The sequence below is a fragment of the Octodon degus genome, unplaced genomic scaffold, assembly GCF_000260255.1.
Source record: "Octodon degus isolate 3935 unplaced genomic scaffold, OctDeg1.0 scaffold00420, whole genome shotgun sequence".
NCBI classification, from domain to species: Eukaryota; Metazoa; Chordata; class Mammalia; order Rodentia; family Octodontidae; genus Octodon; species Octodon degus.
In genome coordinates, this window is record NW_004524996.1 from 68,281 (window position 1) to 86,214 (window position 17,934).

Here is a 17,934-nt window from a genome sequence, read left to right on the forward strand (position 1 = left end):
CTAATCGTGGCCTCCAAAGGCTACTGTAGGATCAAAATTCTGTTAAAGCAAAAGAGAGTCAATCCTGACATCTTCACTTGTCAATATATACTATTAAATTTTTATACTTTTACAGCAACAGAAAGACAAACCAGGTAAGAGAAAAAAGGCTAAAATAGGTCCTTTGGAGAACTCTCCATACTGGACAATGAAAAGGGACTCAGTCCACAACTAACCTGGGGCAAAGGGTATGCTTGTGTTTTTCCAGAGAATGCTAACTGACCTATTTGAATACCAGAGTGTACTGTCTGGCTGTACCATGGAGCCAGATCTAAAGAAGAAGTTAACAGTGACCAGGCTACATCCACCCGGGAGTCTATTCAAGAAACTGACTAAGTGGAATTCTAAGGTCTAAATAGGTGACAAAAAGCATAAAAATACAAAATATGCATATTAATTATAGATGAAAGATTTCATTCCAAGTTTTTCTAATAAGAGATCTCTAATAATTGACAAATAACAAAATCTGACTAGTCTACTTATAAAATTTCTAAATCTTGTAATATAGTTACTATAATTTAATTTGGCCAAATATTTGAGTGCACTCGGTATTTTTTTTAAGGGGTTTGTGTGTCAATGTGTTTTGTGTGTCTGTGTTTGTGTGTCTATATGTTTGTGTGTCTTTAAATGAACAGCTGTTCCCTTTTTCCTTTTTTGATGATTATTAATATTTTTATCAATAGGACTTCAAATAGGCTGATGACTTTCATTAAAAAACAATTGGATGCCATTAAAATGCAACCTATACAGGTCCATTATCATAGGCTTGAGATGGCTGAAAGGGAAAACTGCGCTGGAATACAAACAGCTTATGATGATGAAGGTCTGGAGACCTCTTAGTTCTCCCACCCTTAGTGAGATGGTCAGGCTAGCCAGAGATGGGTAATGAGGGGCATACATGAGACACCACTCACCGCCTAAGACAGGAACGGGACCTTCTGCCATCCTAGTATCCTATGATGGGTAAGGTTTGAGTCAGGTCCATGTAGAGGACGCCTCGACCTAAGACAGGCACTGACCCCTCAAGGGAATCAACCATCTACAAAAGCCATATTTTATATAAATATATAAAAGTAAAGGGGGATCTGTTGGAGGCCAATAACTGGTATCCATTCTATTCCTCTGCTGAGTCAAGTTTATGGCCCTTCTCACCTTGCCCATTCCCTGGGAATCACGTGCTATGCCCTAGGGGTTGCACCCTCCCCGTTGCCTAGATACCTGCTGACCCAAAGAGCCGAGAATTCCTCATTCCATCACCCCCTATATATACCCAGAACCTCCCCTAAATAAACGAGGCTTGATCAGAATCTTTGTCTTGCCTCCATTTCTCGCGTCTCCTGTCCTTTGTCCCCTCTTCAATTCCCCGCTCCTCCCCCAGGTGACCTTCATTGACTGACCCGCTGGTTTGGGACACAGGACTTAATCAATTTTACCTGAGTAATGGTGCTTTTAATCCCATTTGTTAACCATAGTTTTGTCCCACCCCACATCCACCTAAGCGAGTTCCTATTTTCTCCTCCTTAGCCCCTCATGATCTTGACTTATAAAAGTCCCTGGAAGAGACAGCTTCCTGGGTGTTACCCACTTGGGCCCCGCTCCTTTCCTTCTTTCAAACAGGAGATTTCTGTCCCCTAATAAATATATTCTGCTCATAAAAAACAAAGACAAAGTCAAAACCTTTACATGTAAGTGGATGCAGTTAGAGGCTATACTCATAAGTGAAATAAATCAGACCTACATGTATAAATATTGTATTGTTTCTATAGTGTAAGAATCTGTAAGAATAAATGAAACCTGAAATGTATAATAAATATAGTAAAACACAAAGAAAATCCTCTGGCTATATTAATATCACTGACAATATATAACAGATACTGTACTTGAGGACCTTGTATAAACTCAGTTAAGGATGTGTACAGCTCTGTAGATGATTGAATTACAGCTGATTTAGAAGCCCCATCCTCTAGATTATAAGGACAAATAGGGGGAAACTTAGATTTAATAAGGATGCATGAGGCTATGATTAAAGCTGCATTGTCCTCAGGCTCCAAAAGTTATGAGACCAGAAACAGGCTCTGCGATAGTGGCTCACATCTACATTTGGAAACTAAATAAATGACTATTTCTTATTGAAAAAAAATCCAGTATTTCTGACCATTATTCTTACTTTTAAAAAATCTTTATGCTCTTAAGTGTCACAACTGATACTTCCCATTGCATTCTATTTTGGCACTAGGAGGTAGGTAGGCCTTGAGCACATAAAGATCTTTTACAACATGTGCAGGTACAACATCTTTAAATGCTTAAGGATGCATTCTAAAGGAGTAAGGTATTTTAGCTGTGAATAATTATAAAAAGAAGTAGTTTGGAATTCCCCACCCTATCTTTAATTGTTCTTTATATGATCAATTTGTTCCTTGTACAGATTTCATTCCAGAGCAAGTGGATGCTATCTAGAGAGAGACAAGGAGACAAAATTAGAAAAGCCTATCCACCCTCAAACTGGTGTGTGGTTTTATCCACCCATGAAGATCATGAAATGTTCACTTACCCCTAGTGGACATTTACAAGCTTAATTTACAAATGGTCTGATGACAAGAATATCTTCAGAAGGAAGTATAACTTTGCAATAATCTATTGAATATATAAAAGGTGAGTTGGATGTAGAGCACCTCTCCTGCTGTACTTCGAAGGGGATCACATCTGGAGACAAAGAGTCAATGGACCTGAATTCTGTCCTGGACCCTAGAGAAAAGAAATTTCCAACATACTTGTGTCACTCATCTAGTAATCAAGTCAATCTACCCCAGCTGCAAGACAAGACTAAGTTTTATCTAAATCTTTGAAGCTCACAGATTCAACTTACATTTTTCATTTACCAATCACATTTTACTTATTGGTAAAAGCACATTAGTTATGGCTGACTAAAACTTTTAGTTACCATATATAAGGTAAAACTGCAATGATTCCGCTGATAGGTTGGATTATTTTGTTGTTGGGTTTTTTTTTTTTTTTCAGAACTGGAGATTGAACTCAGACACTTCTGCTTGCCAGGGAAGTGCTTATTCTACTGAACCATCTCCCTGGCCCCCATTCCACAGATACTTGAAGTGAACTGTAATTTGTTGCAAGCTGCCTTGGCCTAATTTCTGAAGGTGGGCAGGGGAAATTAGGTGGCTCCACTGAAAAGCTTACTTAAAATTCCCAGTTTACCATCAGACTGAGAGATAAGAACAATAGGTAAGTGGAGGGTTTTCACTGATCAGAAGCCAGTTTCCACAAAGAAACCTTTGGGAATCTACCAGAGAGTATCCCTGGCCATGACCCCTTCATTGTTGTCAATTTCTCATGGGCAACATAACCAGAAATCAGTCTTCATAATGGAATTCAGCTGTCTTTCTGGTCAACATTTCAACAAACACTGACTTCAGTGGGGAAACACCAAAAAGATGCAATGGAAACCTTTCCTAAGCTTCAAAGAGTGTCAGCAGCCCTAAGAGCATTTAACTAGCTGGCAAAGAAATCACTGATTGTGAAAGTCCTAAAAGGCATAAGAAATCTCTTTACAAGATACCTAGTATTTTATCAGTTTCCAATGAAAATTTTAAAGTCCACAACTTACAATTGAAGTATTTTTTATAAACCTAAATGATAACCAGACCTAGGAGGGGAGGAAATGTTGGTTTGGTCCAATAAGTGTTCTGTTTATGGAGATAGTATCTTTTGGTGTTACCCAGAAGTCTGTTCTCTATACTGTGACTCAAGCTTAGTCTCCCAAGAGAGGCCTATGAAGACTATTAAACCAGGTCATGGCTTTTATGTGCATTCTCCTTAATAGCCAACATTCTATTGTCTCATCTGACCCAGACACAGGGTATGTGTCCTTCTTCTAAAATGAATTCCTTGACTTCAGCATTAACAAATGCTCATTTTTGATGGGTTTCACTTAGTTAAAAAATTCTACACTTTTTTTTCTTTAACTGTACATGCCTCTAAAAAGGAAAGTACAAAGCAGCAGAGAAAGATTAGAAGTAAGACCAGAGAAAAGAAACTAAAGCAGAGAAGGTTTGACATTTCCTGTAGAGTAGAGCAAAGAATCAGAGCAAATCTGTGCCAGTAAAACCTGTCCTCCAAGTCTTTAGATTGACCACTGCTCTAAAGTTATTTTTAAATGGCGGATGGGGTCCCTTGTTTTATTATATAGGCTTTCATATTTGCTAAATCTCAGCTAGATTATAAAAAAAAAACATTTTACAGACATGTTAAAGTCCAGTAGGGGGCGCTCTAATGTTACTATACTTAGTATTATTGTCTAAAATCAAGAAGGAATACAAGTAAATTTAGCAAATAATTCAAATGAAACATAAAGAAGTACAAAATAGTAATGAAATGTCCTACTGAAGAAATATCATAGCCTTATAATATTCCCATGTTTTAACTTAGACTTATCACATTTTAACAGAACTATATGAGAGCAAATCTAAGCAATTATAAGCAATGAGTAAAAACATATAAAAATTTGAGGCATAAGGATTTATTACTTAACTGAGTCTCAATACAGAGTCTATGAAACAATAGAAAATGTGTACCTCAGTCCAATGATCTGAGTGGAAGACTTCAAATGATACAGGGCAATGCAATTCATAACCTGAAAGATACCTGGGATGAATTCATGTTCTCTTAAAGTGATCAGTGAACTTCAGAATCAACAGAGGTTAGCAGCAGAATATATTTTATTGTGAGAAAGAAAGCTTTATTCTGAGAATGGGACACAAGGACTACTAAGTGTGTTACCTTAAATTTTCTTTTTTATGGAAAAAACATAAAATGAAATTTCACAACTAAATATAGGAGAATAACAATAGTTATTTATTAAATGTTATTATATTTAAAGTGCTTGCTGAGGATACAAGATATAGGCCTAAAATATCTACAATCCATATTAGCACAGAAACTTCTTTTTAATGACATAAAAGACTAACAATGCAACTGATTGAATTTTTTCTTTTTTCTGAACTGGCATTTCTTCTCTCTTCTACCCTAGTTCCTTTAACTAAGGGAACAATTTCTTCCTATTTCACAATATTTAGTGTACATTTTAGACCTCATTTATCTTCCAATTTCAAAACCAGGGAGAAAATAAGATGTTCATACATGTGTGTCTGATTTATTACACTTAAGTGTCTGGTCTCTTTATTCATTCAGTTACCTACAAAAAGCTTTGAATTTATAAATCTTTATAGCTCATTAATGACCCATTTTGTAAAAATATCACATTTGTAATAAGTGTTTCACTATGTAAAGCAACTCAAACTGATAGTGATCTTCCCGTTTTCAGCCTTCTTAGTGCTGAGATTACAAGTGTACACCACTATGTCTTGTCTTAGTAGTCAGTTAGGTGCATATGCCTGACACAGCAGGTGGTTCTGGCTATGGAACCTCGGTCCCTCAGCTTGCCTAACCTCGGTCCTTGCTCTTAGTTCATTGGGCTATCTTGCTGGCCCCAAAATACCACATCTTTCTAATGCAGTCCTCAGTTTGTGAACATTTGGTTTGTTTCCAGGATTTAGCTCTGAAAATTATGCCACTATAAACATAGATGCACTAATATATCCATACAGCATGTTTCTAATTTTTCTGCAAAGATACCCAAAAGGGGAATAGCTGGGTAGAATGGATTCCCTAATCCTAGATTTTTGAGAGATCTCCATTGCAGATTTCTACAATGATTGCACTAATCTTCACTTCCACCTACAGAGGAAAAGGGTTCCTTTTTCCTCACAAGTTCTCCAGTGTTTGTTTTTGGTTGATTTATTGTTATTATTACTGTTTATTATTATTATTATTATTATTATTATTATTATTATTGAGGAACAAATAGCAATGAGATAGATTCTAAAACATTAGTAGGACAGATACAATAATTAACACATTACAGATTGTTGTCTTCAAAGTAGTTATTCATAGTACTAGGTGCAGATATGATATCCCATCCAAACACTATTAGTACAATTCTTTTTTTCTCATTGAATTAAGAAAAGATAGCTATATATCTATCCTATTTTGTGTGTATATATATATATATATATATATATATTACTACAAAATGGTCCTTCATATATATCCCCCATTTTTGTTTACTTTTGTCAAAGGTGAGCATTCCATTGCCATTTAAATATTGTAGCCTGCAGCTGCCCAGCTAGCTCAGTCAGTAGAGCATGAGACTCTTCAATATTGTAGGTGCATGAATTAAGCAAATTAACCCAATATAGTTCAGTAGTCCATAATGGTAGCATATGATTTCAGGATCAATCCTGAGGGAATTTGACTGACCATTTCAGATACAAAAGTTATATTTCTTATTATATAGATCTTGCTTTGCCTCGGTCTTAACCATCCAGCAGAAAAATATAAAAATGAGATATAAAAATCAAAGCCATATTAATATGCTGACTTATAAAAGACTCAAGTCAATAACTTCTAACATTGCCAATCCAATGGATAACCCACTACCATTATGGTTGATTTCTTGACAGTAGTTATTCTTTCTGGGTTGAAACAGAATTGCAGTGTTGTACTAAATACATTTATTCAAATGACGAGGGATATCATATATTTATTTGCCCTTTGAAATTTTAATTTGACAAGTATGTGTTCATCTCAAATGCTGTTTCTGATGAGTCTATTAGCTTGTGAAATCTGATGATTTTTTCACTTCTTTATGTGTTCTGGATAGAGGTGCTTTATTTGAAGTACACTGGAATAATTTTTTCCATTGTGTGGGTTATCTTTTTATTCTATAAATAATTTTTTTACTGTGAAAAATCTTTTAATAAGGTAACTTGTTGGGTAAAATTCCATCTTTATACACTTGATCGACTTCTTAGCTTCTTGGCTCTTATCATATCCCACTTATTCATTTTGGTTTTTTAGGGATGGGTTAACCACACTGCAGTGAGAGGAGTCTTGAAAGGACCTTTTCATACTTGAAACCAGTCTAAAGATTGTAGGTACTTGAATTCAGCAAAATAACCCAATATACTCCAATAGTCCATAATAGTAGTGGATTAACAGCAGAACTGGCAATTGTCAGAAGTTGTTGACTCACTCCTGAGATGAATATCCTGTCTGGTTACAGTGTTCTATCAGTTTCTACAAAACCTAGTGTCATGTGTTACTAACTTCCAAAAAGTGTATTTGAAGGACAATTTTGTTGTGAATATAAAGGGGAAGGAAAAGATTATATATATATATATATATATATATATATATATGATTATTTAGGATATACATACAGCTACTATCTCTTTGTTCACTGAGAATAAAAGTTTGTACTAATAATTTTTAGATAAGATATTATGTCTGCATGTTGATATCTGAATAACTACTATGAAGACAACAATATGCAGTGTATTAATTATTGAAAACATCCTACTAACCTGTTTTGAAACTGTTTGATCGGTATTCTAACATTTTTTCTCATTAAAATGAACAAATATTTTTTAAAAATCTTTTAATAAGATGAGATGTCAGTTGTTGATTGTTTGACATATTTACCATGCAGCCTGGATTTTTTTCATAAACTTTCTACCTACATGTATATCTTTAAGATTTAGCTGCTATTTCTTTCATTAGATTTAGTGTTTCTGCCTTAATATTTAGATCTTTGTGCCATTTGGACTTAAGTTTAGTTCATGGTGATATTTATGGCCTATTTTCAGACTTTGGCATGTGGAAAACCAATTTTTGCAGGACCCTTTATTAAAGAGGTTATCTTTCTCACAGCGAACATCTTTCATCTCTGTTACATAGATAAGGTAGATGTGTGTGTTTGTAGTTGCATCTGAATCTTCTAATCTGTTCCACTTCTCCTCAGGTCTGTTTTATCACCATTACCATGTTGATTTTTATCACAGTAGCTTTGTAGTATAATTTCAAGTCAGGAAATTTTATGCTAACTGCATTGACTTTGCTGTCCCAAAATACTTCCACTACTCTAGCTCTCAATATTTATATCAGGAATGCCCCCAATTCACATCAGTTAACAGATGAATTTTAAAACATGTGATTTTTTTACATAATGGAGTAACAATCATACAGAACAATAAACTTCAAACTTCTATAGAGAAGTAGTTGCAACTTTAGAACACACTCATAAGTAAAATGATTTGGATTCATATTTATAAATGTGTAGAATCTCACTTGGGTTTGGACAATGAACAATTAAATAAAGTTCAAATTGTGCAATACATATTGCGAATTGGGGATAAAGTGTTCAAAAAATTAGAGAAAATGTGTTGGACAAAATGGAAAGGAATGAAGGGAAACATAAAAGAGATATGTTCACACAAACCCTATGAGATTATTATGCCGCTAATTTCTTTGAGTTCATTGAAAACAAAGATTTGCATTAATATTGTTTGGACAAAATTTTATGCCTGTATCTTTTAGTCTGGTTACTCTTACTATGATAAATATAATAATACAAAATAGCAAAACATATTAATATATGTTAATATATTAATAACAAAACATTAATATATGTTAATATATTAATAACAAAACATATTAACATTTTTACTCCCTTTTTCTGTTTTTAAACAGTTTCACTAATTTGTTCATTTTGTTCTCTTTAAAATTAAAAATGGAACTAACATACAACTGAGCTATAACATTCTTTGGCATATACACTAAAGAATTAAAATTAGTATACTCCATACATCCCTGAATATCCTTGCTTTTTAAAACACAATTCAAATTAGCCAAGATACAAAACCTGTACTACCAGAGTAGCTCAGTTGTAGAATGCTTGCCTTACATGTGAAAGGTCTATGAAATGTTCATTCCTTAGCACCAAAATAAAAGATATATACCCTACATAGCTGCAAACTGTCCATTGAATAGATTGATAAACTGTGGTGTATATATACAATGAAATGTTACTTGGCCATAAAGAACATGAAATTATATTGTTTGCAGAAAATTAGATGAAGCTAAAGATCATCACAGTGTATACCTCTCTCAAAACGTGATGCTATGCAACTTAAATATATATGATTTTGTCTATTATTTTCCATGGAATAATTTAATATTATTATACATTTCTGGTGAATTAAAATGATTACCCTTATGGAATAACTACACGTGTTTTTCAAAATGCTGTAGTATTTACTATTACTTACTCACATATGGTGGTTCTCTTTTCTTTCTTTCTTTTTTTTTTTGATTACTATACAGATCTGTTTTAATTCTTCTATTTACTTTTTAAATGTAATTACCTCTCTAATATGAGGACCTGGAAGAGTAAATAAAATCAGAGAGGCACAATAGATACTGTGAAAAGGAAAGAACTTCCACAATGGCAAGGAAAACATGGGATTAGGAAGAGGACCAAAGAAAGAAGGGAAAAGTTGTATTCATATATATTTAGAGGATACCTTGGATAATTGTGCTGCCAATTTCTGCTGGTCTTTTGAAAGGAACAGTTAATGCTTTAAAGATTTATTTTTATTCTTATTGGTTGCTTCTGAATTTCTTGTAACTTTTGTGTTGCAGTTCCTTTGTTTTGATTTTTAATTAATTTTTCACATTCATATCAGGTAATCTAAGCAACATATTTAAGATAACATCATACAGTACATCAGCCATTGTTCAATTGCTATTACTTTGTTAATGAAATTTGGCATCATTTCTTTTTCATATTACTTCTATTGAGAAAGAAATAGCATTGAGACAGTTTCAAAACAGGTTAGTAGAATAGTTACAATAATTAATACATTACATATTGTTGTCTTCACAGTAGTTATTCACCGTACAAGATGCATATATGATATCTTCTCTAAACACTATTAGTACAAGTATTTCTTCTCATTCAACTAAGAGGAATTAGCTCTAGATCTATGCTATTTTATATATACATACATATATATCTATTTTTTTCCACTACATAATGGTCCTTCATTTATATCCCCTTTTTTGTTTACTTTTGTCAGAGATATGTATTTTATTGTCATAATGTACTTCTTCTAATGTCATATCAATTAATGCTATGTTCTCTCTCAAGTAAATGATTGTTTAAAAAAAGAAGAAAGAAAGGTAATAAATGAAAACAAGAGAAAGAAAAAATGTCAGAGGACTGTTCTGCTACAAAGTTGTATATTTCTAAATTTCTGTGTAAAAACTTTGTAGTTGGTTAATGTGGTATCATGTCTACTGATTTTTTACTATTTTGTATTCTTTTAAAAATAATAAATAAATAAATTTATTGGACATAGTATGGGTTTATGTTGTGCTTTTATGCAGATTCCGATTATCTTAAAACTCTACTGGAGCATTTAGAATACTGATGTTTAATACAGTCGCTCACATAATGACTTTTAAGTCTAATCATACATTGTGCTTTGCACTTATACCCTGCTATACGCAGGTTGACTTGTTTGTTTAGTAATTTTTTTTTTGGTTCTTTCTTTTTTGTTTAAAAAAGCATCTCTAGATTATCAAATTGTTCAACTTTTAAAGACCAATTTTATATTTATACCACACTGGAGAAGGAAATACAGAAGATTCCCTCAAATGCCTGGCCCCACATATTTGCAACCTCCCTCATTCCAAAATGTGGCCCTAGTGTCATATTTCTGACAGTGGACAATAACACCGTACAATAATGACACCATTGGTAGTACATCCTCTAAATAGAAACACAAGTGCATGAACAGGCTCACATACACATACAGACAACATAGAAACAGCATACTCTGAACTTTCAGCATAAATATCCTTATTTCAATATTTTTTGAAATTATCAGAAATTAGAACCAATTAATAAAAAAATTAGGAAAACTTAACCAAAGTAAATACACATAATATAGTTTATATAAATATGAGGCATAGTATTTAGGAGGCCTACAGCAAATGAGGCTAAACGCACTAAGTAGATATATGCATCCCCTCACTGTCCCAAAAGATAATCATCAAAATATAAAGAAAATAATCTATCTTCATAGTCTGGCAAATATTTACCAGAATCTAACAAGCACTTTCTGCAACCTGCATGTGAATAAACTTATATGCAATCCTTCTTTATGCCAACTGGAAAAACATACAGTAGGTTAAAAATGAAAGGACACATTAAGCTACCAATTGTATTCTATGTACTTATCCTCAGAAGAAAGAGAAAGGAATATAAACTTTACTATTAAGAACATTGTGCACACTGGGGTAAAAATGAGCAACCTGATATGAAGTAAATGGAAAAAATCACTGAATTTAAATATGTCCTTATAGTATATACAAATGGCAAAGTAAAAGCAACTACTTGAAGTAATTGTAGAAATTAAGACCACCTATATTCATATATGATTAAGTAATAAAACTGACGCAAAAATCTTCTAAGCAACAGGAATTCATTTTTATTTTCTATCCCCTATATACTGAGGAGAAACAAGCCCAGGCAAGGGGCTATATTTCCTCTGGCTGGGCAAATCGGGACTGATGAAATACCAGTAAGTTAAGTGACTGCTTATTTCTGCATGCTCAACCTGTCTCCTGAATCTATGTTCTTTTCTACTCTTATTGGACACTTTGAACCACTTGGAGCTCCTGTGTCCAAAGTTTAGTTTTACATTTTATTTTATAGTGATAAAGACAAATGGCCTTTAGTCATGTTTAAAATAGTTAATTTGTATAAATATGAAAAATTTCTGATGCTACTATTGTTTTTCTTCAGGTGTCATGCAAGCATAAATCTTGTTCTTCTTTTGTGACATTAAAACACCTTGATCTGGTTCAATGAAAGTGCTTACTATTCTTCGTGAATATTCAAGAGGTACGTTGGAAAATTTGATATAATGACACATTTGGTTTACTTCACTCTTGTGAATAGTCATTCATAAATGGACTATGTGTAGTGGAGTCTGGGGTAGAGTCAGCTCGGCACTGCCCTCCCATGCACACAGTCCCATTATCACTTCAGCAGTCTGTACTAAGCACTCTGCAATGAACTCAAGAAAAATATTTTTGAAATTCACAAAATAGTGCTGAAAGCCTGTGATTTTCTGTGGCTGCTGTCTGAGCCATATGCAGCCTGCAGGCCATGAGTTACACACACTTGTTTGCTAGACTCCCTTCTAGCTCTGACCCTTGAAAATGACCTGCACTTGAGCAAGGGATTCCCATCTCATCTTCACACAGTACTGCCTGTACCTTTATTTATTCAATCCAGAATTTTCCAAGGAAACACCAGGGACATTTTTTAAAACTAAGTCTTCTCTCTGTCTTGCACTTGGACAGATAGAGGTTCTAACAAACAGTATTTTCTGGCTCTAGAACACAGCCTTAGAGAATAAGCAGGCAGGAACATTCCCAGAGCTCAAAGTCTTACTTCAAAGCTATGCAAATGAAGCCCTCGCATCTACCCAACAGATTTCATGAATTCAGGATTCACTAAACAGACTACTGTCCAACAGTTTAAGTCCTTCTTGAACAACAGCAACAGAGCTTCTGCTCTAAGACCATTGTGGCCTCCCCAGATTGTAGCTAACTTTGAGTAGCTCAAGAGTCCGCAGCAGCACAGAAAGCAATTATTTACTATAAATGAGCAAATCAAAATGCAGAATTCACTAAATTCCAGGTATTGGAGGTGTGAATAGAGGACACTGGACATCATCCATGCCTCCACACACATACAGCAACATGAGATTCATCTGATGTCTTGTTTATTCACACAGGTTAATCTGATTAGGTTGAATCTGTCTAGAAAATCCACATAAAGTTAAATTATGTTAGGATGATCGCCTACATGTATTTTGCACAGAAAATTTTCCTATGCATTGTCACATTTTAACTTGTCACAGCAGGTGTGGAATTTGAAATATGTGTCAACACTCCAGGGAGACAAAACACAACCCAAGCAGGCACATTTGATGGTTTACCTCGTGATGTAGAAGGTCTACTGCAAACTCTAACACAGAAGATTTACCACAAGTTATTAGATATTTTAAATACCACTAGATGCAAAGAAGCTCACGTACTACCAGAAAAATAGAACACAACCTCCAGCCCACAGACCATAATGGTTTAATGTTACCATTTTAGTTTGACAGACTACAGTGACCCTAAACTCAGACAATTCCTACCCTGGAGCTGACACTATTGGTATGAGACAATTGGATGACATGGTGTCCCTGTTTAAGGGATAGTCTTAGCCCAAGAACAACCTGCAGCCATGTTTTGATGACAATTGTAAATGCCCTGTTGGGATCCCATACAGGGGCATTTGTGCACAGGTGGCTCTCATGTAAATACATACCACCAATACAAAATTCATTTTCACATTGGGTAAATACAGTTTCCTGTGTTCTCACCAACTCTCACATATTTTTGATCATGAAAATGCCAGTTGCAGAAAACTTGAATGACCCTGACCATCTTCCTAGTGAGAGGAAAACATCTGACCTGAGAAATCGTAATTGAATACAAAATTAGCCTGAGGCAAAGATGTTCCAGACCACGCTTGGAAAGGAAATAATGAAGGCAAACAAACAAAGCCATATAACAGCCTTGAGGACACACAAATATAAATGTACATGGCTGATTTATGTTTTTGATCATACACAAAAATACATATACAAATGCAAAAATGTATGGGAATAGATAGAGAGAGAGATAGAGAGAGAGAGAATGTTTATAGAAACTGAGAGATATAGAGACATTGAAAAGCTACCTTGACAGACACATAATCCAATAACCAACAACACACACAATCCAGATTACATGATATTGTCATTAGAAACATTTAAAAGCCTTTACTCTGTTCTGTGGTGCCTCTGACAGATGAAACCAGGCCCACAAATAGGCAATTGAGCCATATACCTGAAGAGAAGACTACAATTTCCAATCCCCAGATCAGGTCTCCACTGGCTGAGAGATTAGCTCAGGCCTGCATGAGATCTTAAAAGTAATCTTTCCCAGTAGCCACTGTAATGTGGCAGTAAAATTAGATTGTATCCTGCTTCTAGTACAGGAACTCCCTATAAAATTTATGTGGACATACAAGACCGGCTTTTCCAAGATAGCTCTCATTATGAGATTACATTCTTTTGCTGAGCTGAATTTTGCCCAGTGTGTTTCCCATTACTTATAAGAATGGTAGAAAGGAAAGTTTTCAGTATGGCAAGCAGGTACCTTGTGTGTTTGTGCACCCCAATATTCAGAAAATATATGACAGTACCAAATCACTTAATATCTCTGATTGTTTCATTTTACAATTTGTAAATACAACCACTTGTCAAGGTGTAGAAATGTCAGTGTGATGAACTGCATTAAAACTTCCTAAGGTATGAATTCACACTGGTGATGTTTGCCTTCCCTTTTCTCCATTGTCTTCTTATTTAAGATATTCAACGACCACATAATAGTGTCAAATTATTTCAGGACACCTACTATGTGCCTTTACCCTGTTCTGTGTTTTCCAACATGAGTCAGGTAGCAGTTATTTGCACTACAAGTATCTTTCCTTCTGATTCATTCAGCAGCATCCATGCAGAGAATCCTCTCAGAACAGGAGTATCTCCACTCCATCTAATCTATTATAAAATATGACAAAAAATAGAACCTTGACATTTTAATGCTGTGAAGACTGGGGCAATGGTGAGGTTTCTGGAGACAAAGGACCAAGCCAGCTAATTTAAGCTAATATTAATCTAACTTATTCCAGCCCACATTATGTACTTGAGAGTTTTAAAGTCCCACTTATGAGCACTGCATAGGCATTGAGGAGCATGTAGCTGCAAAGTCAAAGTCATAACATGCAATACCAAAGGGAGACAGGTATCTGAATATTCAGGATTAAATAGAGTCCAGCAATGCAGCTGAGAGTGACACGTAACACTTCAGAAAAAAATAATCTGTAAGATGCAAAAGAGATTATCAAAATGAAAGAGATTAAAGCAAAGAGATATTTCTTTAAAGAACAATGGAAAGCAATGGTAAATAGAATGCATAATGTAGGAAAAAATGGAATGCAATTCTTCCACAAAACCACTTGAATCCACATATCTAAACAGAAATTCAGGTGATTAAAATCTACACTGTAATTAATATAGCAGACTGAGGGAAGGTGAGAATTGAATATCAAGAAGACAGAACTACAGCAAATGACCATGAAAACAAAGATACCTTAACACAGCAAGAGATCTAAAAAGGTACAATGTCTGTAAGATGAAGCAAGTTAGTGAGAAAGATGGAGACAGCATCAAAGCGACAGAAGCCCATTGCACAGAAATAATGGCAGAGAGTTAGGGAGCTAGCTCAGTGGTATAAGTTCCTTCCTGGCAAGAGCAAGGATTTAGGATTCAATCTCTGGTACCATATGCTATGCTGGGCCCAGAACCCCAAGGTCAGTGTCAGCATGGAAAACCAGGCATGGGGCCTATGCCTGTAATTCAAGCACTAAGGAAACTTAGACAGGAGGACCATTGCAAGTCCAAGCTGCTTAACGAGATCCTGTGCTACATAAATAAATAATCAATCAATTAATTAATTAAAAAAGATAAAATGGCAAAAAACTTCCAAAACACGGATAAAGAATTAGATATGCAAATAAATTAAGCATATAACCATGAAGCATAGCCACATGAAACATAACAAAATGACTATGTCCAAAATAAATCTATACAGAGGTATAGATATGATAATTAATATTCCAGAAATTAAGCAGGGCAACAGAATAATAAAACTAGCTAGAGCAAAGTAAGAAATCACTATAACAGAAAGCCCATCAAAATCACAGCAGACTTGTCAAATCAGACCCTGAAATCAAAGAGATTTTGGACTGATGTATTTCAAGTCCTACAAGAAAACAAACTTAAACCCTGATTAATGTACCCCACAAAATTATATTTCAAAATCTATGCAGTAATATCATTGTTCCATGACAAATACAACTGAAGAAATTCATGACCTCTAATTCACCTCTTCATAATTTTCTAAAGAAAATATTAGAAAGAGAAAACAAAGATCACAAATACAAGACCAATAGAGTGAATCCACCAGGCAATGAAGCAGGAGAAAGACAGTAAAAAGGGGAAAATAACATGATAGAAATAAACTAATACAAATCTGCTGTAACCAAAAAGGTAAATGGTCTCAACTCATCAATCAAAATAAATAGACTGGCAGAACTGAACAAGAATCAAGATCCAACAATAGGTTGGAAATGTGTTCCACCCTATTTAACAGTAGAGAAATTCAAGACTAAAATTCAAAGTCTTGGAAAAAATTCTCTATGACACAGGAAAGCAAAAGTAGCAGACATGCGTAATCTATTGGCTGACATTGTGAACTTTAAACTAAAATTATTAATAACAGACAAAGAATGTCGCTGCATACATGTGAAGGAAAAACTACAAGAGGAAAAGAAAACAATCATAAATATATATACAGCAAATACTGGTATACAAAACTGCTTAACACAAATATTAACATACATGAAAAATCAAAACATCACTAACACAACTGCATTGTGGAACTTAATACCAAATGCTCAAAATAAGATAAATAAAATAGGTTTAAAAATGGATAAATAAATATCAATTTCAAAACAAACTGTGACCAAATGGACTTAATAAATGTCTGCAGAGCATTGCACTTCAAAATATCACAAAACACTTTTTTCTCAACTGTACATGAAAATAGAAGACATAAGAGCCCATTAAACATTCTGAAATAAATTAAAAGGAAATAAAATGTTCCATATATTATCTAACTATAGTTCAAAAAGCTGAAAATAATCATCAAAAGAAATCTCAAGAAATACGAAAACATATGAAATTAAATAATATACTTCTGAACAATGAATTCATCACAAAGAAAAGTAAACAGTATTTGCAATTATATTATAATACAAATACAACACACTGGAACTTATATGAGGCTATAACAGCAGTCCTATGAGGGAAAGTTGTAGCAATGAATTCTCAAATCAGGAAAAGAGAACAAACTTCAGTAGACAACCTAACACTGAACAATCTTTCTCTTCCAGAAAAAAAGAACAAATCAAACCCAAAGCTAATATGATAGAAGAAATAATTATAAGGGCACAAAAATGCAATTGTCACAAAAAAAAAAAATAATGAATTGAACAAATTGTTTTCAAATGATTAAACATTAACTGAGACAATCTCATTGAACAGAGGAAACAAAAGACAAATTCAACCAATTAAGAATGAAAAGGGGGGTCCTGAGTTCAATCACCAATACCGGAAAAAAAAAATAGAATGAAAATAGGGGGAACAGAATGGATCCTACAGAAGAATAAGGGATCAGGACAGCTAGACAGCTCAGTGGGCTAAGTGCTTGGTTAGGCATACAGAGGGACCAGTGTTTGATCCCTGGCATCACATGCCACGTTGGCCCCGCCCTCGGAAGCCCTGTGCCAAACACTAAGTTCAGGCGTGGTGGCACCCACCTGTAATCCCAGGGTGAGGGAAGCTGAAAACAGGAGGATCACTACACATCCAAGCTTCAGAGTGAGACCCTGCAGAAAAAAATTTTAAATAAAAGAGAAAGAGAGAGAGGGAAAGAGTGAGAGCGAGAGTAAGAGAGAAAGAGAGAGAGACAGACAGACAGAGTTAGAGAGTGAGTTAGAGAGAGAAAACAAAAGATCATCAGTATTCAGTTTGAGAACCTGAATTCTAAAAGAATAGAAAATAGTACACAGATTCCTAGATATAAATGAAGTGCTGAAACTTAATCAAGAAGATATAAAACTGAAAATTTTATTAAAAATTTACCAAGAGAATACTCCACGTCATCACGGAATTATTGCTGAACTCTATGAGAAATTTAGACAGCTAATGTTGTTAATATTGAAACTCTTTAAGAAAATTTAAAGGGAAA